Source organism: Lepidochelys kempii, chromosome 13 (genome assembly GCF_965140265.1).
Source record: "Lepidochelys kempii isolate rLepKem1 chromosome 13, rLepKem1.hap2, whole genome shotgun sequence".
Classification (NCBI taxonomy): domain Eukaryota; kingdom Metazoa; phylum Chordata; order Testudines; family Cheloniidae; genus Lepidochelys; species Lepidochelys kempii.
In genome coordinates, this window is record NC_133268.1 from 25,059,665 (window position 1) to 25,082,668 (window position 23,004).

The 23,004-nt window shown below is 52.5% G+C and overlaps 1 protein-coding gene across 11 annotated transcripts in view; it reads left to right on the plus strand.

Annotated features, from left to right (window-relative positions):
- The window catches only part of EPB41L1 (erythrocyte membrane protein band 4.1 like 1), a 152,970-nt gene that overhangs the window by 64,753 nt on the left and 65,213 nt on the right, over positions 1-23,004 (plus strand). Inside the window, exon 1 of one of the 11 annotated variants that reach the window (XM_073309828.1) lies at positions 3,346-3,438. The exons of the other annotated variants lie outside the window; for them this stretch is intronic. The gene's annotated coding sequence lies outside the window, so the exon portion shown is untranslated. Of the gene's footprint in view, positions 1-3,345; positions 3,439-23,004 lie in introns of those variants that run through there. 11 annotated transcript variants of the gene reach the window in all.

Sequence of the window (23,004 nt, forward strand, 5' to 3'; positions counted from 1 at the left end):
TTGTGCTATCAGGAGCCCTTTAGCTTCAGCAGGTTCTGCCTGGGTGCCTGCAGTGACAGGATAGGGTACCTTAACGGGCTACAGGACACACAGAATAGTCTCAGTAACACCCCTTCACACACTCAAGAGCACTGTGAAACTAGCTTTCCTATATAACATGTGGTTTTTGCAGGACTCCCAATGGCATGAAATGGTTTGAAGCTTTCATTGGCTCTTGTGTGAACTTACCTGCATAACTCGTGCTGCTTGGGGGTCATGTGGCCATCTCACATGGTTGCTGGTGAAATCTTTACATTCAAATGCACTATCATGTGTTCTGTCTACTCTGTACCTATGTTGTGGTTGCTACACCACATTGCAGCTGACCCCACCTTCATATGGCTGCAAAAATAAAAGGGTGAAGATTAAAGGTGCAGCGCTGGGAAAGCACAGTTCTGGGGCTTCACCACAGATACACAGTAATTCAGTGGCTTGAGGGCAGTTCTGTTTGTTACACAACAGAGTGTCTCCTAAATACTTCTGGGGTATAGAAACACAGAAACATTTCACCAGAAGTTGAAATGCAATCACTGCTGGGGTAGAACACAGCAGCTGTTTAGTGCTGCACAGAAACAGTTTAGAACAAAAAGCAAGGAACACCAGAGGGATTCCAGGGTAGCAACTTGTCATTGTCGAATTGGAATAATGTTGGGGATCGGGGTTAACACTCCTGCTCTAGTGAATGGAGGGATCTCTGTTGTGATGACCAAAAGGAGCCAGGACCCTGATCTGAAAGTTGCATCAAATTAAATGTTTCCATTTAATGAGATTTACTGTCCTTCCATGAGACTGAAATTCCAGCCCAGCTGCTCCGATGGGGAGCAAGCTCAGCCCGTTAGTTCCTCAGCAAGGCACGTGCAGGGTGAATGAGTGTTCTGCTATTTCTCTGTGCGGATTGACTTGCCATCCCTTGGGCCTTTGTGGCAAGGCCAGGAGCTAGACCCACCCGCCATTCACACCTGCAGGAACTCTGCCAGTAACAACGCAGTTACTCCACATTTGCCCTCAGGTAACCGAGGGATGGATCCAACCCTATAACTCTGGATCCAACCCTTGTCATTCGAGGGTCCCATGTTGTTTGCATCAAGTTCCCAGCGCCTGCCTGGGAACCTTCTGTGCTGCCGTATTACAAGGGCCATCATTTATGCTGTAATTAGGAGTGACTGGGAAATAACCTCATTGTCATGTTTATGAAGTGACTTACAGGCAGTGTGTTTGCAGGGATGGAGCAGGATTGCTACAGGAGGGGACCGTGAAAGGGCCAGCCACCTGCCCTGCTGCTTCAGAATGTGTTAGGGACCCAAGTGCTCAGGGACCATGAAAAACTCGGGTAGAGAGGCGCATTCCTGCTGCTCCTGTTTATCTGCAGGGGCACTGGAGTGTAACCTGCCTCAGGTTTAGTGCAGGGGACTCCTGGGTTTTCTGCCTAGCCCTGTCACTGACTCATGGGCAAGTCACTTAGGGTTGGATCCTGCCAGCCAGATGTTGATTCGTACCCTGTTGATTCCATGGTGAGTATTGGTGGAGGAAGGCACTACCCAGCATGAACAAAGGGGGTTAGATTCTGGCCCTTAGGGTGTGACAAACAGAGCTGCTCAGCACCCTCAGCTCCATTAGGAATTGTGGGTACTCAGCACCTCTGGAAATCAGGCCCTTCACCCCACTCAATTTCCCCATTTCTTAAAATAGGGGCAATGTTATAAACTGTGGAAAGCATTCTGAAATCCCCGTTTAAAGGTGTTCTGTAGGGGCTAAGTGCTGTTGCTTGAGATTTTCAGCTGCCCTGGGAATTAGCCACACAACTCCCATTAATTATGATTTACATTATTACCTCCAGCAAAGGATACACTAAGGAATGATGTGTACTGTAATCTGGTGCATAATGGCTGCTATGTTCCACCCCAGAGATGGCTGCATTTCAGTGGAGGATAATAGTAATACTTAGCTCTTACATAGCACTTTTCATAGATAGATCTCAAAGCAGATTGCATCTTTCTGGTATATGCTGTCTACACAGGCTTGGCAGAATTCAAGGTTGTTTTTTTTTAATCATTTCAGTGGTTGTCAATGTTTATTTTAAGCCTTTTTTAAGTGTTTATCAATTTAAAATTTCAAAGTTGTGGGAAATTATGGGGGGATCAGACAATCAGGGGGAGGGAAGGGGGTGTCAAACAACCGTGGGGGTGGGGTGTTGTCAGACAGTTACTTAATGTCACTCAGGTTGAGATTCAAAAACTTGAAGCTTTATGATCATTAAAACACAAATTGTCAACATTACACATCAAAATATGCAAAGCAAATATTCTTAAATCAAAAGAAGTTCTCGAGCAGCATTTTTCTTACTTCGCCTATGCATAAATTTTGATTGTCGTCAATGGAAATAGTTTCTATGTGTACAGTGAAATCGACATTTACTGACATTTACTGATCAAAATCGAATCCTGCCAAGCCTGTGTAATACAGAACGTAAAATGCTTGGGGATCCTTCAAGGGTGTAGACACCAGGGAGGATGAAGAGCTATTGAAGCTGAAGGCCAATGCTGGCATGAGAACAAATAGGGATAAACTGGCCCTGAAGGAATTTAGGCTGGAAATGAGAAGAAGGTTTCTGAGCATCCGAGGAGGGAGGCTCTGGAACAGGACCCCAGAGGAGTGGGGGCAAAACAACTCAATTCTAAGATGCAGCTTGGTAGATTTATGGATGGGCTGATGTTACCAGGTTGCCTGTGGTAGCAGAGACTGGACTTGATGACGCAGGCCCTTCCTGTCCTCTGGCCCTTTTTTCGGTTGGAGGTATTTGTTTATTCCTTAGAACATGGGCAAAGATTGTGGGTAATGTGGCGAACTCCCAGCTTAAATAGCCTGTTATGGCAGGATCTGCCCACCAGCCCCTTGGTGGCTGAAACATCCGGGCTGATGCTGTATAATGAAAGCCCTCTTTTCCCTTCCCCGCCAGTGTGTGTGGTGAGGATGCTCTCCTAGGATCCGATCAGCACTCCTTCCTTCCCTGGGGACTGACCTGTAATGAGTCAGACGTTTGGAGGTGAGACTGGTGAAGGGGCAGTGGGCTGATACCCAGCGCAGTGCAAAGCAGGCGTACCTGGTCTGGGTGCGAAGCTTTCCGTTGCCTGCTGGTTTGTCTGAGGAGGGCAGTCCCCAGGAGGGATGACGCTGAGGGTTTTCGTGTGAGGGAGCTGGCGTGGCAGTGTAGGAAGGGAGCCCAGTTCCCCGCTCTGTGCGGTGAGGTCTGCTGTGACTGCAGTAGGCATCAATCAGTGCGCGGGGGTGTTAAAGTTAGAGAAGAGGCTGCTCCGCAGAAAGCAGTGCGGTGTATACGCAACACCAGTCCGGGGGAGAGGAGCAACGCTGCAGGCATGGGGACAGACAGCGCTTGCCAAGGTAGGAGCTGCCCAGCAAACGGGAGCGAGGGGGAGGGAGAGGAAAGGCAAATGCAGGACTTCTTCTAGGCAGCACGAACTCTACAGCCGGTTGCTGCTCTGCGCTGGGGCTGTACCAGCTCTGTCCTCCCAAGACCATGCCCCACAGACCGGCACATGCAGGGGCTGGGGTTAGCCAGGAGCTGCCACGGGAAGGCGTATCCTGGTACCCAGTTATGTCCTTGATTGCAACCCAGCTCCCTGAGCTGCCACTGCAGAAGCGGCGGAGGCAGGTTTCCCGCTGCACTTCTGCTTTCGGGGCTTGTTTAGCTCGCTGGCTCCTGCTGGTCCCCGGGCAGGAGCAGCTGCAGTTATTATCCAGGAGCTGGGAGCACATTCATGGCTTTGTTTTGCTGTGGGACCCGCTGCAGAGCCAATGCGGCTCAAGAGAGATTGTCCTGCCCAGTGCAAAGCAACTCTCTCTGGCTGCCTTCGTGTTGGGGAAGGCTCAGGGCTTACTGGACTCCAGCTCAGGGTTTGCTGGGGGCTTTAGGAAGCTTCCCCTGACTGCCACAGAGCTGTGCGACTTTTGTGCTGGGAGCTCAGCATCAATCATTCCAGGGGCCCTCCTGTGGTGCAGGGTTTGGGCACTGCTCCTCAGCACCTTCCAGGAATGGGGGTTTCAGACCCTTCGGCTGGATGAGCAAGGAGCTTTCCGTGCATTCCTCGGAGCTGCCTCATGTGGTGAGGGGCTCCCCTTTGCACCTCCTGCAAGGCCTTGGGCTGGAACATCCTGTGCTACCAGCCGGGCAGGGCTGGTGTGAATGTGAAGCGGGGTGGCAACCTTGGGAGCTCACGGAGTGGTTGCGGGGTAACATACTAAGCTGCCTCGCCTTCCTCTCCCCAGCTCAGCTCAGGTCCTGAGCACAGCCGCTCAGCTGTGGACCGAGTGGGATATTCCCTGCTGCCAGGGCGGTGAGCAGTAACCTTGCAAACTCACTGTTGCTTCTTAAAGGGCCAGCCTGCTGTTGTGGGAAGCGGTCGTTTCTGAGGCTGGGGTGCCGTAGTGTAGACACTTGCTACGCTGATGGAAGGGGTGTTTCTGTCACTGCCCCCCTCCCCAAGCAGCAGTTGCTACGTAGATGGAAGAATTCTTCTGTCAACCTAGCCGCGTCTACACCTGGGCCTAGCCTGGCTTAACAACGGTGCTCAGTGGGGTGAATGTCTTCACACCCCAAAATAAGGTAGCTAAGTTGACTTACATTTTAAGTGTAGACCAGGCCTGAGGGACTAAAAGGGACTAAACCCTTTCACTGCTGGCTCCCTCACTGTCTCTGCCATGCTGCTGCTGTCCGTCAGCATTCCAGGGGGACGTCAGGAGGTGCAGGCGTATTCACTGCAGGGGCGCAAGGCTGACATGCTCTGGTGGGTGTGTCAGCATCATGGTAGATGCACTGGGCCATGGATGTTCCCAGTCCAGACTTCAGCACAGCACAGGTGCCCTGCACAGACACAGCTAGTGCAGACGGCAGCATGGCAGAGGTGTTTTGCCCAGATGGTAGCTGGAATGTTTGACAGCAGTCAAGTGGTTCTAAGAGGTAGCAAGGAGAAGGGGCACAGGTTTGTTATTGTAATGATGTTGTTCAGGACCATGCACTAGGAATGTGCAGAATGGACAGCCACATAAGACGCAGAGTTTAGGGACGGGATCCCCAAATCCTGTGTCTAGGGTTAACTGGCCAGAAAAGACTTGTGCTCAGACTTCTAGCAGGAGGAGCAGATGCCTGGGAGAGGGAAATTCAGGGACTAGAGAGACTGGGAGAGAGAGATCGGGGGAAGGGGAGAACGCTTGAGGGTCCAAAAGAGAAGAGAGAGGAACTCTGACACTTCCTCAAACCCCTTAATTGTATAACAAGAGAGGTATAGAGAACACAGTCCTGCCTGTGACTCTGGCTTTACACTGAGCTCTAGTGCCCAGATGTCCCACAGATGGGCACACGAGAAGGAGATGCAGATAAGAGGTGGGTAAGCTACATTAGAGAAGAGGATGGAAAGATGGCTGGAGAAAAGGGAGATGGCGGGGAGAGAGAGAGGCTAGAAGCAGGCTAGATCAGGCATGAATGGGTGTGTGGGAATGGGGGGGGGAGGGAGGGCTGAGCAGAGAAGGAAGAAATTTAGCACAGTGAAGAGAGAGACGGATTCAAAAATAACCCAGATGAGAGTGAGGGAGTGAGATAGGAAAGATAAAAATAGAAAGGCTGGATCAGAGAAGAAACTGTGTCTTAAAGGAAGAGGAGAAGGAAAGGGTTTTGGAGGGAATAGATACAGTAGACAATTAAAATTTGTCAGAGATGGTGTGAGATCTGTCTGGGGAAACACATGCTCAGAGAGAATCTGGGAAACATGGAGAGAAAAGGGACTGAAAGTAAACAAAGGAGAGAGGAAGAAAAAACAAACCAAGGAGGCAGACAGCAGTAATAGGTTATAAGTGGAGCCAATAGCATTGCACGTCATTGAGGTTACCTGACACTTTTCATTATAAGACCCTGTTTTCATTTGCTTATAACTTTGCCAGACTTGACTCCTTAAGGCTGAAATTTTCCATGCCTAGTATCTGTCTCAGGCTGAATTTTCTGCAAAACCTGTTCAGCTGTTTCCAAGAACGAGATAAGGGAAAACCCCATTGTTTTGCCATATTAAAAAAAGAAAAGAAAAAAGGAAATTACGATAATTTGGCTGAGAAGCTCTATGCTGTGGAATAGGGGATTTAAATTTAGCATGGGGATGGCCTTTGTGGCAGGAATGTCTCCTTTGACAGTCCTGTGAACAACTGCCCGGATCTGGCCATATTATAAGCCTTTGAGATAAATCTGTGTGCACAGGCTCAATAGAGCCTTGTTAGAGTTTGGCAGCTAAATTCTCCGACGATTCTGTTTGCAGTGAGCATGCTCCAACTCAGGGCTGCATGGGCTCAGCAGGACTTTCCCTGCAGTTGTTGCCCCAGCTGTTGCAGGGCTCTGTGGGCTGGGCACAGGAACTGAGGGTGAGAGGCGCTATCCCTGTAGGCACTGACGTAGCATGAAGTAAGAAGCAGCCTGACTCAGATGCAGAAGGGGCTAGAGCTGGACCTCTTGGGGCAAGGAGCCTGCTGAAGGCAGACTGGGACTGGGGGTTGTGGAGGGAAGGAAGACCGATAGGATGGGAGCTAGCGGGGTAAGGGTTGGGAGGGACTGGAACTAGCTGGATAAGGAGCCTGGGATTGGGGGCAAGGAGCTGGGCATGGGAGGGCAGAGGCAGAATTGTTTGTGACTGCTAGAGAACACTTCCTTCTAGAGTCTGGAATAGAACTCAAGATTCTAGATGACCTCTCAAGGTCCCTTCCAGTCCTACACTCCTATGATTCTGTGATTCCTGAGTCTCACCATTTCTCTGCTGTCAGCAAATATCTGTGTAACCTACTGGCAAAGTGTGTGTCTCATCCCCCTCTAGAGGTGGTCTACATACAGCATGACAACCTACTACTGCTCTCCTTTATTCTGTTAGCTCAAATGGCTGAGGTCTGTGTGGTGGATCGAAAGGTTCCAACCTTGCTGATGACCCATGTGGGTGTCAATATGTTGGCACATGATGGAATTTCTGTGTTTTCAGTTGACTTTTTTAAAAAAAACCTAGGAAAAGTATATTGAAAAAAAACAAAAAACCCAAACCTATGTGAAAGGAACATTCTTGAGGTTGCAAAGTCAAACACTCAAAAGTTAGAAAATGCCAGAAGTAAGGATGCCAGTGCCATTGTGAATATGCATTGGGAGGATACAGTGTATAATTACATAATTACGTGGTCACGTTCCATTTTTGTTTACATTCAGTGCACAGGACTGACTGTGCTGTGGAGATCTGTCGGGGTTGTTTAATGAAGGAGGCTATTGTCTGTAGGACCCCTGTGCCATCTGTTGCAGAAGTTGGAATGTGTGTGGTGAATGGGGCAGAGGATGGCTGGAAGAGAAAGGATGGTTCCGTGTAAGGCAGTCGAATGCTGATCTGGAGAACTGGCTTGTGTCCCTGCCCTCAGAGTTCCTGTATGATGCTGGGAGAGTCACTTGAACCAAACTTTTGCAGGTGGTCACTGACTCTGCGTTCCTCATTTTCCGGGAGCCCAACTTGAGACCCTGGGGTTTGATCTGCAGAAGTGCTGAGCGCTCACAGCTGTAACTGAAGTCAGCGGGCCCTGGGCTTTGAACGTATAAAATGTGGTTTAATGGCTGAGTACTCTGAAAAACCTCCTAGGTGTCCCAAATTGGGCACCCAAAATTAGTGAATACTTTTGACCTTCATCTCTCTGTGCCTGAGCTATCCCTTTGTAAAATGGGACTAACCCCCCTGTCTCTGTAGAACAGGGTGCTGTAGAAATAAATTCATTAATATTTGTGAAGCATTTGGATATTGTTGTCATGGGCGCCATGGAAAAGCCCACGAGGAAGTGAATCCATTTGTCTTGCAATCAGGGTTTGAATAGTGGGCAGTAAATAAGACCTTGGGCCACATCTTGACCAACGAAAACAGAATGTTGAAGAGCTGCTCATTCAGTAAGCATCATCTGTCCTGTGCACTGATTGAGGCAGGGGTCCTGACTCCTATGCTAATACCTAGCTCTTCTAAGTCGTGAGCAGACCTCAAATTGCTTTACAATGGAGGTCACTGTCATCACTCCCATCCTACAGATGGGGAAACTGAGGCACAGAAAGGCGATGATGTAACTCCCCCAAGGTCACCCAGCAGCTGAGCCAAGAATAGAATGAAGGTCTCTGAGACTCAGTGCCGAGGTCTAGCCACTAGGCCATGTTGTCTCCTTGTTTATGATCACGTAACTAACGGCTGTCTCATAATGCTTATGGACAAGGGGGCCGAAATCAAGGCTGCACCATCAACCCCAACTCTGGCGTTTCCTGACTTTGAAGTGCTTGACGTTGCAACTTAAATGTTCTTCGGATGTCATTGTTTGGATATAATCTATGTGGCCAAATCCTGAGTGAGTGTGAATGGGGATAGCACCATTGGCTCCCACTGAATTGTAATTGACTGAACCAGATGACTCTGATGGAGGATCTGGCCCAGATGTTTCATTTTGCAGATGGATTTGTCTGCAAATGTTATGCTTACTACTTAGACGTAGCCCGGGAATATATCCCAGCACATCCCCAAATTATGGAATCGGTGATGGACGCTGTCGGGGCCCCAGGCCTTAACTCCGCTTCCCCTCCTGCAACTCAAACCTTTGCCTCCTATCTCCTAACCTGCCGAGATGCAAAAACCTTCCCACCTGTGATGTTTGGGTTGGAGGAGGCCTCATGTTCAGTATTAGTGATCATTAGAGCGATCTGCATCTGATCCGTGATCCGTCCGGTGATCATCAGTACTCCATGGAGACACTGAAAATGTCTGTGTCCTGGTGCACAGTGCAAACTGCTGATCCACAGACACCATCCCTGCCTGCTGAACTGACAGCCTAACTGGCCCGGTGCCCCCCAACCAAACATAGAGCTGGTTGTGGTCTGCATAGACTCAGTACATCATGGAACCAGTTGGCTCACCCCATCATGAAACTAAGGGTGCTGGGGGTGCTGCAGCATCCCCGGGCTTGAAGTGGTTTCCATCATATACAGGATTTACAATTTGGTTCAATGGTGCTCAGATTTCTATACAAATTGTTCCAGCACCCCTGCTCCAGGGTCCCACATATCCCTGGATCCTGTCCTGTACTAGACCCAATGTGACCACCACTTATGACTTTATCACAAGGTGGTGTTCTTTTAAGCCCCAGCTCCTGGAGTAATATGAAATCTCAGCTTTCAGTTTAAAAAGAAGTGCGTTTCTAGCCCTGTTGGCTGCAGACAAAAACTGGAAAACATGACTCAAGTGCACCCCAAAGGCTCAGAACCAGAAACCATAAAAGAACCCCAGTTTATTATTTTAAAAAAAAATCCTCATGATTTTTAAGTGAATCGCATGTCTTTGGGAGCCTGACTCATACTTTCAGAAGGCCCACTGTTGGCGGTACTGCATTCATGCCCCCAGTTATTTCTTCACGTTTTCCCCAGGTATTCGGTGCACTAGCCATAGCAGAAATAACCCACTGTGGATGTGCTTGGTTCCCCTCCATCATTCCTCCACCAGGGAATGAAGGATTTCCCTCGTTCCCAGCCATTAGAGATGAACTGGACCGAGCCAATATATAGTGATGCCACCCGGGGAGCTGCAGGCGCTTCCAAAAGACTAGTGTGATCAAGGGGCCTGAGCTCCCTGGGAAAAGACAGGCTGGCAGCGGGAACAGGGGGCTAAATGCACATCCAGAGTTCTTAGGCTGAGCAGTTGCTGGTATGTGGGGTAATGGGGGTTAATTGGTATACTGTAAAGGAAGCAGAGAGGGGGTGAGCTGGGGAAGGAATGGTGCGAACAGGGGCATGGAGAAGTCTGAGCTCTCTAGGAAAGGAAGTTAACTTCAAGGGCCACGCCCCCAGCTAGTAAGAAGAAAAGGAGTACTTGTGGCACCTTAGAGACTAATAAATTTATTTGAGCATAAGCTTTCGTGAGCTACAGCTCACTTCCTCAGATGCATTCATTGGAAAAAGCTCACGGAAGCTTATGCTCAAATAAATTTGTTAGTCTCTAAGGTGCCACAAGTCCTCCTTTTCTCTTTGCAAATATAGACTAACACGGCTGCTACTCTGAAACCTGTCCCCAGCTAGTGTATCTCCATAGACCATGCTGGTTGAAGCTGGTGCTATGTCTCTGTGCTGTCAGCGCTGGATCTGGCCCAGGAAGGAATGGGAGGTGGGCAAGGGCTGTAATGGTGGGGAAGAGAAGCCTTGAGCTGTCATCCCCAGAGCCTGAAGAGCTAGTCCTGGGAGATGTGCTGTTAGTGGGGAGCTGTTGTTCCAAAGGGGCAGGTGTGAAGGTGTCTATGGTATGATAGGGCTTGTGTCTGTAACCCCGATGTGTGGTGCGGGCACTCTCGTCCTCCGTGCAGTGAACCTGCTCTCGCTCCTGGAGCGTAGGCACGTGGCCTGTATAGCGAATTCCCATACATTGAATTACAGCTTGGCTTGGAGATCTTCCTTTATGGTCTGGGTGGGTTTGCCAGCTAGCAGTAGCTGACGACGGCTGGAGAGAAGGGGGCAGTTCCTTCAGGTTGTTTCAGACAGAGGATAATGCACCTACCTAGCTGAGCCAGCCTCACCCGGTGCAAAGCTGCTGAAGTCAGTGTTATTGCTATTACTTGTCTGGTGGGAGTGCCCAGGAGCCCTAGCCATTGACTGGCCTCCTATTGTGTTTGCTTTCTGTTTGTACAGCATCTAAGGGCAGTCCCTGCCCTGGATTGACAGGGATGGGAATGAGATCAGACTGGTCCCCGGTGCTTGCGCAGGAGCTGTGCCCATGTTGTGCTTCTTCGGGCCCATTTGGATTTTATTTAGTGATGGGCTGAGGCCAGGCAAGTGGCTTGGTCTGCAGGGGGCTCTTTGCGCTTTCTGCCTTTGGGGCGGCAGTCCTCATTCAGCACAGGGGCCACGGGGGGAGGAGGAGGAGGAAGAGGGACAGCGAGCCCTTGATCACCTTCAGCAGGATCGCTGGCTGCCTGGGGCTGGCAGCCAGCAGTATGCTTGGGCCTGAATGCAGCCCTTGTCGCTGGGACCCTGGAATGTGGATCTGCCAATGTGGGTCCCAGACAGTGCTTGCCACGATGCGCTGTTTCACTGCAGGGTCAGCTAATAGCCCTACACACATGGGTGGGGCTGGTGGCTGCCGTGCCCAATGCACGCTGCTCCAGCAACTCCTCTGTCTCAAAAAAGCATGTGCAGTGGGGGAGCAGGAGGCTGCCACGGGTGGCAAATGGCTGCTCTTCTTGGTGTGGCAGCCAGCACTAGCCACCCAGCCTTTGCACTGAGAGAGAGAGGCTCTCTTCCAACTCTCTTCCCGGGTACCTGCCACCTCTGCAATGCAGCCTTCTCTGGGGCAGACTTGCCAAGGCACAAGGGGCAGTTGAAAAGCCATTGGGAGTTGGGCACCCAGCTCTCTCAAAAGCCAATGGGCATTGGGCACTAGCTCCCTCAGGCATTTGTGGCAATCCCCCCACCCTGTTTGCCCAGAGCGCGCAGCGCAGGGAAGGGCTGGCTAAGGATTGTGGGACAAAGCCCTGCTCTTCCCAGCAAACTCCTTGGGATCTTTAATGACCCAGTCGAGCAGGGAGGTTGTGGGGCTTAGCACCCCCTCTGAGTGACCCTCACCACGCACCTGAGTATAGAGCCCCTGGCTTGCTGTCAGCACTTTATCTGTACTGTGGGCTCTCGGCCCTCAGCGTAGCTACCTGGAAGAACCCTGCTGGTTCCAGGGGGTCTAACCTGATGCTTGTACCTCTAACTGAATCCTTCCACATTAGTCAGTTAGGAGCTGGCTCTGTGCCTTGCAGGAGCCCTCTACGCAGGCCTTGTGCTAGGGGCATGACTGGGGCATTCCTATAGCATACTGCCTGTCAGGGGCAAGTTAGGGCAGCCTCAGGGCTGCTCAGACATGCTGGGGCTGAACAAGCAGCACAAGGATCCAGGGAGATGTTGGGCTCAGCGGCCGGGCAGGGGTGACCTGCGGCCCACCTCTGACTCACTTTCTCCTGCATGCTGATGCAGTGCAGGGCAGAGTTGGGCCCTCCCGGGGCTGGGCACAGGGGCCAGAGTGAGGGACGGGAGGTGGGACTGGGCATGCTACAGCTGCTGCAGATGCCCCTCGAGGCTTGGGAAATTGTTAGTTAGGCGTCACGGGTACAGACTTACCAGTGGTGACCCTTTCCCTGGGACACTTCTTGCTCCCAGCCTGCCACAGCCTTGCTGTCTCCCCAGCCTATATCAGCTGAGTCTCATCCCACCCCGGGAGACTGGCTTTCACAATGTTTAGAGCCAGATGTAACTTATTGCATGGGAACAAGTATGGGGGCTGGCCTGAGTCGCTGCATGATTTCCCCACTTACTCTCACCGCTGTCAATCAGGAGAGTCTTCAGCACAGCCAGTGGAGTGGAAGTGTGGCCAGACTGGAGCGAGAGAAACCCAAGGCTTCAGATGAGGAAAGGAGTGGGGCCTGGTTCTGACAGACCCAGGAGAGAATGGATGGGCTGGTGGGATGGATCCCTGGGGCCTGGTTCTGACAGACCCAGCAGAGAATGGATGGGCTGGTGGGATGGATCCCTGGGGCCTGGTTCTGACAGACCCAGCAGAGAATGGATGGGCTGGTGGGATGGATCCCTGGGGCCTGGTTCTGACAGACCCAGCAGAGAATGGATGGGCTGGTGGGATGGATCCCTGGGGCCTGGTTCTGACAGACCCAGCAGAGAATGGATGGGCTGGGGCAGTATCTGTTCATGGTGGGGTCTTACCAAGTTAGATGGGTAGATGCCCATATTCTGACAGGCATATAGGGCAGCTATGGCACTGGTAAGAGGAGGAATGGCAGCATGTGGGGCACTCAGGTGGGGAGCAGGGCCTTACCCTCCAGCACAGCGGCTGCCCTTGTTCATGGTTTTTTGCAAAGGAAAAACCAAACCAAACCCAGTAACCGGAGTGGAACATTGGTTAGATTCCTCCTGTGTGGACTAGCAGCTATAGAGGCTTTCAGAGTCCAATGCTGTGTCTCTGCTTTGCATCTCCTCTTGTCCCTGTGACCTGCTTTCAACAGCACAATTGGCCCTCGGGGAGCAGGCACGGGAGGCAGGTAGAGCTGGTCACAGAGTGATTTCCTCTTGGCATAATGGGATTGTGTGTGCAGGCCACGTACGTGTGCCGGCTGGGGAATTGGTATCTATGGTAACAAAGCTCCTGGGAGGATACCGCCATGTTTGTTCTTTGGTGGGAGCCAGGGAGATGGTCCCCTTCCCCAAACTCTTTTGCCTGGTTCTAAGCACATGGCTGGGGATGTCCTGGTTCCTTCTCCTCTGTGGTCTCCATGAGCATTTTTCTGCTATCCCTAGCTCCAAGAGCGTTGTTCCGTTGGCCCTTGGCTGGGACCATCCCAGCTCAATCACTGGTGCGATGTATGGGGATGCATCTACTGTGCTGCCCCGGTGTTCATAGCAGGCTTCCTCTTCCTGTTTGCTGAGGGCGCATTCCCTTCTCCTTCAAACCCACTGCTTCCCTGGGGCTGGAATCTGGTCTCATTAACTCCACTGAAGTCATTAGGTTTACCCCAATGTGGTGTGAATCTGTGGTACTTATATAGCCCCGTCACTGTGGTAGCTGAGCATCTTGCAATTTGTAATGTCTCTCTTCTCCCAGCACCCCCGGGAAGCAGGGCAGTGCTATTATCCCATTGTATAGATGGGGAACTGGGGCCTAGGAAAGCTAAGTGACTAGGCCAAGGTCACACCAGAAGTCTGTGGTAGAGGAGGGAATTGAACACAGGTTTCCCCATTCTTAGACCATTGTGCCTATCACTGGAGCATCCTTCCTCTCGTTACTGCAGATTTTTTGTCAATTCCAAGGCCAGAAGGGACCTGGATCGTCTAATCTGACCACCTGTGTAACACAGGCCAGAGACCTGCCCCAAATTCCTACAGCAGATGTTTTTGCAAAACAGCAAATCCTGATGGAAACATTTTCAGTGCTAGAGAATCCACCATGACCCTTGGCAAAGTGTTCAATGGTTAATTACTCTCACCATTAAAAATGTACATCTCCTTTCCAATCTGAATTTGTCCAGCTTCAACTTCCATCCATTGGCTCATGCTATGCTTCTTCTGCTAGACTGAAGAGCCCATTATTAAATATTTGTCCCCTATGTAGGTACATCACCCATTAATCTTGTCTTTGTTAAACTCTAGGAGTTCAATCTATTTAGTTTATCACTAGAAGGCAGGTTTTCCAATCCTTTAAGCATTCTCATGGCTCTTCTCTGAACCCTCTCCAATTTATCAACATCCTTCTTGACTTGTGGGCTCCAGAACTGGACACAGTATGCTAGCAGCGATCACACCAGAGGCCAAATTCAAAGATCAAATAACCTCTCTGCTTCTGCTCGAGATTCCCCTGTTTATGCATCCAAGGATGCTATAGCCCTTTTGACCACAGCCTCATATTCACCTGATTATTCACCCTGACCCCAAACAGTGATGTAACTGAGAGCAGAGGTGGGCCCACCATGTAGCCCTCCCACACTGGTGTCCCCCACCTCCAGCCATTTCTCCACACCCTCACTGGCTCCTGCCGGCTCAGGTCTGTTAGGGTGCTGGGTCTTTTGGGCAGGGTCAGTGTCTGATCCTAGGGCTTGTAAAGCAGGGGTGAGGTAGGTTCAGGATTCGGACATCTGAGGGAAAAGAATTCTTTCCTCTTCAGGATAGACCCTGGGGTGCTGTGCCTCCCGCTCTGGGGGGAAGCGACTAGAGGAGAGGGGGTCTGATCAATCTGCCTGGGTCTCCCACACCCCACTTTGACTCACTCACAACGGCGCCCTCCTGGAACTCTGCTTTACGGCAGACAGGGAAGTGTTCGCCCATCAGCATGGCCTCCCAGCACCCTGCCCTCACCACCAACAAGGACACCACCAACAAGGAGGAGCAGCGCTGCAGTCAGGGGTCTGCACCCATGCTGGGAGAGGGGAGCGGTGTCGGATCTAGTGGAAGGGTGGTCCAGGAGGATTCAATATGGTTAGAGAAGGAGTGTCTTTACCTGTGCTGTCCTGTCTCTGCCTGCCCCGTGCCGAGAGCTTTCAGACACATACCTGGGGCCAGATCCTCACCTGCGGGAAGTGAGCCTGGCTCCTGCCTTCTCCCTGCTCCGACAGGTCAAATTGGGGCCAGCTGGGGGTGCCGAGAGTCATCCTGATGGGCCTCGTATAAGCATTTGGCTAAGCTAGAAATGTGCATAGATGGTGCAACCTCCGCACTGGCTGCTCAGAGAAACCTTGGCCAGGCGCGGCCACCTACAGCAAGATGTGCATTGTACTAGAGCTGTGCTACCCTGCCTGGGGTATAGCAGAGCTGAGTGGGAGGGGTCCTGGCAGAGAAGGACCTGAGGATGAAGGAAGCTCCATGATATATATATCCGATATATAGGATCTAGTCTGCCTGCACTGCAGACCCGTGCCCATGTCTGGGGGCGAAGGAGCCAGCAGACGGGAAAGAAACCAGGATTAAAAAACCCCCAGCCCATACAGGAAAGAAAAAAGCTGACAAGGAAAAGAAATAGCCGAGCCCAAAAGGGACAGGAGAGAAGGTGGGGGTAACTCTACCAGGGCAGGGAATGAGTGGGAGAAGAGGGAGGGCCCAGCTGTCACTCCAGCACATGAGGGCTCCACTATCACTCAAGGACGAGGGTACTAGAGGGGTACAGTGAAGGCCCATCCCAGGGACAGACTCCTTCAGTTCAGGGCCTTGCAGGTAGGTGGCTGCAGCTCCTCCCCTTTGGGAACAACACGTGGAGGGTGTTTGTGTTTCTGAAGATTCCCGCAGCCCAGCAGGCACCATCGAGGGTGGCGTGCCGTGGCGCACCGTCTTGCTGTCGCCGTTGTTAGGCCAGGACACGTCAATATTAGTAGGATTGCTTGGACAGGCCAAACCCAAGCTGGGATCGTTTCCAGCTGGGACATTCCTGCCTATCGGATTGTTTGGAAACACGCACTGTATGGCTGTGTGACGTCAGCACAGAGCATCACCAAAGGGGCCCTCTGTGGGGAGAGGGCCATGCAGGGAGTCGGGCAGAAGGAGGAAGAAAGATCTAGCTGGAGGAAGAGGATGATTCGGTGGGGGAGGGAGCAGTAAGGTGAACTCTGTGAAGAAGCTCATGAGACCAGCCAAACGCTGCACAGCACGGCCCTGCTCTGTAAAATGGCAGCATGGCTTTCATCTGTATCCTCTCCCAGGGACTCCACATCAGATCTGCTTGGTTTTCACAGGTGAAAGGTTGGGGCTTTCCCCTGAGTTTCCAGCTCTGCAAACCAAGTCTGGCATCTGAGATTCCAGCAGGGTTCCCTCACCACCAACAAGGACTCTGCCCTGCAAAATTAGCCAAGTCACTGTTGGTGACTCCCAAGCTAGACTGGAATCCAGCCTGCTCCATTGTAGCTGTGTTAGCACAGATTACTCCGGCCATGGAGTAACGGCCCTTACACATGTACCCTGGCTACTTGGCAGAGACAGTGATGTTGTGAGAGAAATGCGGCTGTTCAAGCTGGGGTCTGACGATACAGAGTGAGAGCTGATAAGGACAAAAACCCCAGCGAAGGCATCCCCCCCTTCCCAGTATCTGGATGGCATATGAGTGTCACGTGCAGCAGAAGGCAAGAAAGTGCTGGTTGCTGCCATATTAACCCCGGCTGGGGAGTGAGCCAGGCATCTCCAAAGCTAAAAGCACAAATTGAGCCAAAGAGTAAGGCGGGATCGGGTACAGAGAGTCCATGTCACCCACGCTGCCCAGTGATTTTCACTACCACTGAGCATGTACTTTAAAGATGCCTCTGGCTGCTTTGGCTTATACCTGTGCAGTGTTTGCACCAGCAGGAGGACCCCAACCATGACCTCGCCTCACCAACCGAGTGTGCTGCCCTGGTGCTCTGATCCGACGGTGATGGGGCCATGTCAGTACTTAGAGGACAGAAGGGCCATGGCAGTGTGACATGTTACTGAGGATGCCCATGGAGAGCATGTTGCCAAACCCCACAAGAACCTCGCTCAGCTGCCAAGCATTGGCATCTGCCCTGCCATGCCATGCAACCCTAGGTTAGGACTGGGTCTTGTTTGTGTCGATACAGCTATGGCTAGAGAAGCCCTCATGCTGAATGCCCCACCATGTCTGTGCCATGTGCTGCCTGATGCTAGAAGGTCTTTGCTGAGCAGAGGAGGAGACGATGCAACTATGTAGCCATGAGGTGCCATAGGAAGGGACCCAGGAAACAGTCTAACCCTAACCTCAGCCCTAATCCTAATGCTGTTCAGTGCTTGGAACTGTGGTGGGGATTATTGCCTGGCATTATTGTACCCACTAGGATGTGGTAAGCCAGGCTCTGTCCAGCCTCATGCAGAACATGCAGGGGGCCATTTATTCTGAGTGGCAATGGGGTCTAGAGGGCAGGGCACAGGCCTGAGAGGCAGGAAAGCTGGATTCTCTTCCCAGATTTGCTGTATGATCTTGGGTAAGTCGCGTCCTCTTTCTGTCTTATCTATTTAGTTGCAAGCTCTCTGGGGCTGGAGTTGTCTGTTTACCATGTGTGCACACAGGGCCCAGAACCCTGGGTCCATGATTGGAGTCGGGGCTACGTGCCATGGCTGGAATACAGAAGATAACAATGCTAGCCCTGTGCAGATTCATCCCCCGGTTATCTGAGACCCTCCACACCACCTGAGCGTGCTGTGCTGTGCTGGGTGGGGTGTGCCTGAGCCCTGGATTGCAGCTTGCTGGATTCTGCCAGCCATCGGCGTCTCCGCCACAGAGGCTCTCCATGTTTTATGGCTGTATCCCTGGAGTGAAGGGAGCTGATAAAAGCCAGACACTCATTATTTATGAACAACATGGCTGTGAGGTGGGGACACAGCGCCAGTTTTGCAGCCCGCAGAGGAGGCTGGGCACAGTGCTGGGGGCACAGGATGGGTAGCGCTGAAAGGGAGGGGCATGGCTCGGGCAGGCAGATGGGAGTGCGGGAAAGGAGGGGCTGTCTCGTGGGACATGTTGGGAAGGAGGGAGAGGGGCTTAGGGACACCGTGTGGACTGTAGGGAGGAGATTTCCCCCCTTCAGGGAGATGAGCACTCTTTCTTTCCACTCCTGCCTTCCAATGCTGGGGTGCTCCGGGGAACCTGGCTCTGGGCACCCCGGTTGGTTGTGTGCTGGCTCGGAGGGGCAGCCCTGCTGTGCGGCATGTTTGCCAATGGAGGGGTGCCCAGCCTGCACGGCACAGACCACAACTTCCTCTGCCACCCCCCCTTGTCACATCAATATTTAATCAGTCTGGTCTCGGACAGATCCAGGCAAGGGGGCGAGGTTGGGAGCAGGTGCCAAGGGAGATTCTAGGGGGCAGGCAGCCTGGGCTGCAGTGTGGAGGTAGCAGGAGAGAGGATTTTGCCTTGAATGGGTGCTTTGATATTTCCTCCAGTGACTCCTGTTGGGAGAAGCAGGGACTGGAGTAGGTGGGGGCTCCCGCATAGCTATTGCTCCTTTGTGATGCCCCCCACCAGAGCCACGAGCCAGGAGGTGCCAGGTTTGGGGGAGCTGTATAACTGTGCTTTGTCTCACAGCTTCGCTGGCCCAGACGTTGACAGAAACTCACCAGACAATCCAGTCGGCCTTTATTTTTTGGGAGCTTGTGAGGGGAGCTGCTAGGTAGGCTGGAGAGGAGGCAGGGTTTGCAGGGGAGAAGAGGAGGGATGGGGGAATGCAGGCAGAGGAGTGCTCAGAATTTACTTCACAGGAATAGTTGTGATGTTTGCCATTTCTGAAGGCTCTGACATGCCAGCCCTGGGCAATTCTCTGTTGGCAGGCTTTTGTGCCCTGCGAAGATCTCCTCTGCAGTAGCACTGGCCTCTGAAGGAAATACGTTCCCTTTGGGGGTGGGAAACACGTGAATGTGCTCACAGCCCTGCAGCCAGGTGGGGAGCAGGCCAGGTGCACTCTGTTCCACGGCTCGGCTTCAGGAGTTCTGACGACCAGAAATAAACTCTGCTGTCTGTCAGCCGTCAGTACGGAATTTGAATCCACAGCATGAACAGCACAGAGGATGTGGTTCAACGTAGAGTAAGAATTCAGCTCTCTCCCAGCATGTGCCAGCCTTATCAGGAATGGCGTATTGGTGTGCACAGAGTGCTCCCGGCAGCGGCAGTACCTGCCCCTCCCTGCAGGAGTCAGTGTGGGGCATGCAGCAGGAACACCAGCCACAGAGGCAGTCACATCTGCTCCAGACTCAGCAGGGGTAGAAGGAGGACAGTAGGGGATACTGTAGAGGTGCTTGATGTGGGCTGGTAATGGGCACCCTGAAATCCCTCGCTCTCCCTGCAGAAGATGATCTGTGCAGTGCGGGTACTGGACTATGGACAGTGAAGGGGTCAGGTGTAGTGTTCTCTAGGTGCTACCAGAATACGAACAATTACTTATACTAACCTATGACGTCCCCTGTCCTGTGTCCTCTGGGTGCCACATATATTATAGAACAGCAATTTCAGAAAGGGCTTGGGGAGTTTGGGGACTGTATTTCATATCGCTCCAGAGATAAGGCCCAGGGGCAATGTTATCGACGGCCCAGACAGGCAAGGGACACAATGAAATAGAACTAATCATTATTTTCAGAAGAACCCCCCTAACCCAAAATAGCTTTCCTGGACATAAAAGGGTCACCGTTTTCAAGGCTGTACTCTTAGGGTATGTCTACCCTGCAAACACACACCCTGGGCTGGCCCATGGAAGCTGACTCGGGCTTCGGCCGCAGGGCTGTACAATTGCAGTGTAGACATTCGGGCTTGTGCTGGAGTCTGGGCTCTGAGACCCTCCCTCCGTCTGGGGGCCCAGAGCTCAGGCTCGGCCTGCACCACAATTTTACATCCCCACAGTCCAAGCCAGCTGCTACGGGCCAGCCCCGGGTGTGTCACTGCGGTGGAGACATGCCCTTAGAGGCCAGACATGTTATCATGCCTGTCAGTATTTGACGTGGGTGCGTAGGGACATTTCAGGGAGGGAAATCAGGACAGGCCTTGGAGCGCATGAGAAATCCTTGGGGCGGGGCAGAGCTTGGAGAGGCAGAGATGGGAGCATGGTAAATGTTTTAGTAAAAATAAGCAGTCTTTCCTGCCCAGGGAGGGTTGTTATTGGTGTCTGTCTGTCTGTCTGTGTATGTGCTGGACGGTGAGGGGGTGAAACCTAGAGGCTCAGCTTTGCTGCAGACAGAAAACGGTCCGTGTCTCCCGCTGGCAGGGCCGGCCTGGTGAGTGCTCAGAAGATGAGCTGGGACAATGCTGTTACATGGATTCTCTTTCATTTGAACTTTGGTGATTAAAGCTCCACACAGCCCTGCTTGCCTGTGAGCCGCACGGGCTCTGGGCAAGGGAACAGACAGTGGGAGGGCGGAAGGACAGGAGAGAGGGGAGAGCCAGGGAAAGGCAGAAGCCCAGGGAGCGAGGAGAAGAAAAGCCAGGGAGAGCGAGGGAGCAAGAGCAAAGGGCTGGAAGGAGGGATTGACAGAGAAGGTGAGAGAGCATGGAGGAAATGGGGGGCACGGCGCAGTATGTTCCAGAACCCCCTTTGCACAGCCGGGAGCCTTCCAGAAGTAGCAGTGTCATCTCCCTGGGCAGAGACAGCCAAAGCACACAGAGCTGGGGGAGCTGGAGTGGGGCCTCGGTGTGGCAGGGAGAAGTTGTTGGCTAGTTTAGCTCAGCTGGTCGGGGTGGCAGCCAGGAGGCATTGATCAAGTCACTCTGTCTTTTTGTCCTGTCCTTCCTCTCCCCCTTTCCCTCCCTCATGGGGGAGGATGGTTTAAAGGCTCACAGATCTAGCCTTTGGGCGAAGGGTGGTTTGAAGATGGGGTGGCACACAGAAGGGGCAGCACAGCACGCTCAGGCCTGACCTACAGCCACTTTGGGGATTGTGCTGGGAAAGCTTGGAGCTGAAGAGACAGGACTGTGCTGACTATCACACCGTGGGGATCAAATCTTCCCCACTCAGCTCTGCCAGCCCTCCATCCGCCTCCCCTGCTCTTCTAGCCCGGGGTACCCACAAGTGTATGTGGAGCTCTGCTAAGGCACGTCATTGCTACCCATCCCCAGACTCAGCTCTGCTGATGCACCCAAATCTGCCCCTGCAGCCCCCTGCTATTCCAGTCCTGGATCCCTCCTGAGCAGAAACAGCCAATCATGGCGCACGGTAGCACCCACTGATGGTTTGGACAGAGCATGGTCCAGACCATGCAGTTCATGTCACCAATCTCGGATGGTGAAAGGGCTGGGTGCGATAGTGATCTGCTTTCATGGGTTGGGCCGTATTTGAGGCTTGAGTAGGAATGGAACCATGGTGAATAGGAAGCGATTCTGCCTGCTGCCTGAACTTCTTGGGAGTTGAGTGCTTGCCCTAACCTGACCTTCTGGAGGCTTCTGCTGTAGGCCATGGCAGCAGACACTGGCTTAGCTGCATCATTGCTAGCACCTAGTGTGGACGTGATTTCCCCGATGCCACTACGCCAGGGATCGAAGTTCCACTGTAGACAGGGTCTGAGTTTTGCTGGGAAGGTGTGTTCCAAAAGGTGTGAGGCACTGGTTGTCCCCTAGGGCACGGCTCAATGGGGCTCATCCTGAGTACCATCGGCTACCCCCTGATGCAGTGCAGGGATGTGTCCAGGACTGGCTGGGGCTAAGAAGCTGGGTTTGCTAGCAGATGGCCCATGTCACCGTGCCTGTTAACCCAGCATGCCGTGTGCAACCTACCGCCCATCCCTCAGAAGGGGGTGGGGAGACCAGGGTCAAAGTAGGGAATGTGTAAGGAGGTTTCTTGCCCAAACAGCTGGGGGCGGGGATGGAATTTATATCTGATTTACCATGGTAGGTGTTTCAAGGTGTCCTGCTTCCCCTCAGAGAATGAGGACCAGCGCCCTGCTCTGGATACCCCAAGCCCAGCCCCCTGGTGGGAGGCTAATAGGTGCTTGGAGATCCATGTACCTTTGCTGATGAGGCCGAGTGCATTTCACCTGTCATGCCTGCAGATGTTTCATCAGTGTTTCATGCCTTGGTCTCTGCCCCTTACATCACGGGCCTGGCCTGATGCTCTCAGATCAGTGCTTTGGTTTTTAATTATTGAGGGGTTTTGACTCAGCTCCCCCGTGGGAATGACCTGTTAGAGCCCCTGTCTGTCTGCACAGCAGCTGCTGCAGAGTCCAGTGCAAAGCCCGTTCAGGGTGAGCCCTGGGCTAGCTCAGAGAGCCCCCTTCAAGGGAACAGAGATATGAACCCCTGCATGCAGATAAGACACACATGGAGCTTGGACTAGCAGTCTGGGCCTTCAGCTCCAAAAGCATAAGCCTCTCACTCGAGCTAACGGAGATCTCCCACCATGGGCCCTAGTGATAGATCCCATATGCTCTCCGAGGGCCCTCCATTCCCCTTGGCTCACGCTGTCTGCAGCAGGTCATACTGCTCTGCCTTGCCATGCACTTAGCCTCTATTTGAGTCTAACGCTGCTTCCTGCACCGAGCTGAGTAAGGGTTTAGGAACCTACAGAAGAGCTGGAATCTAGAAGGAATGTTTCCAGGTTCAGGCACTGTTAAAATGCAACCTTCCCTTCCCTGGTCCTTGATGTAACCGTGGCATCTTCCTATCCTCAGTCTGGGAGACACTGGCAACTGCTTCAGAGTGACAGATGAGGAGTTTGGAATGGTGGCCAGTGCCCCATACATATGGCTGCCTTTGGCACTTTCCAGTAAAACCACAGGACAGGGTCAGCCCCACGGGTCCATGCCAGCCACCTGCTGCTTTCACCAATCACCAGGATGTGTACGCACCCAGGGCTCCCTTTCCAACTTTATCAGTGCACGTGGGCTTTGTAGCATCATGCTGCATTGTTATAACGGAGCACTGGGTGGGCCCTTTTTCT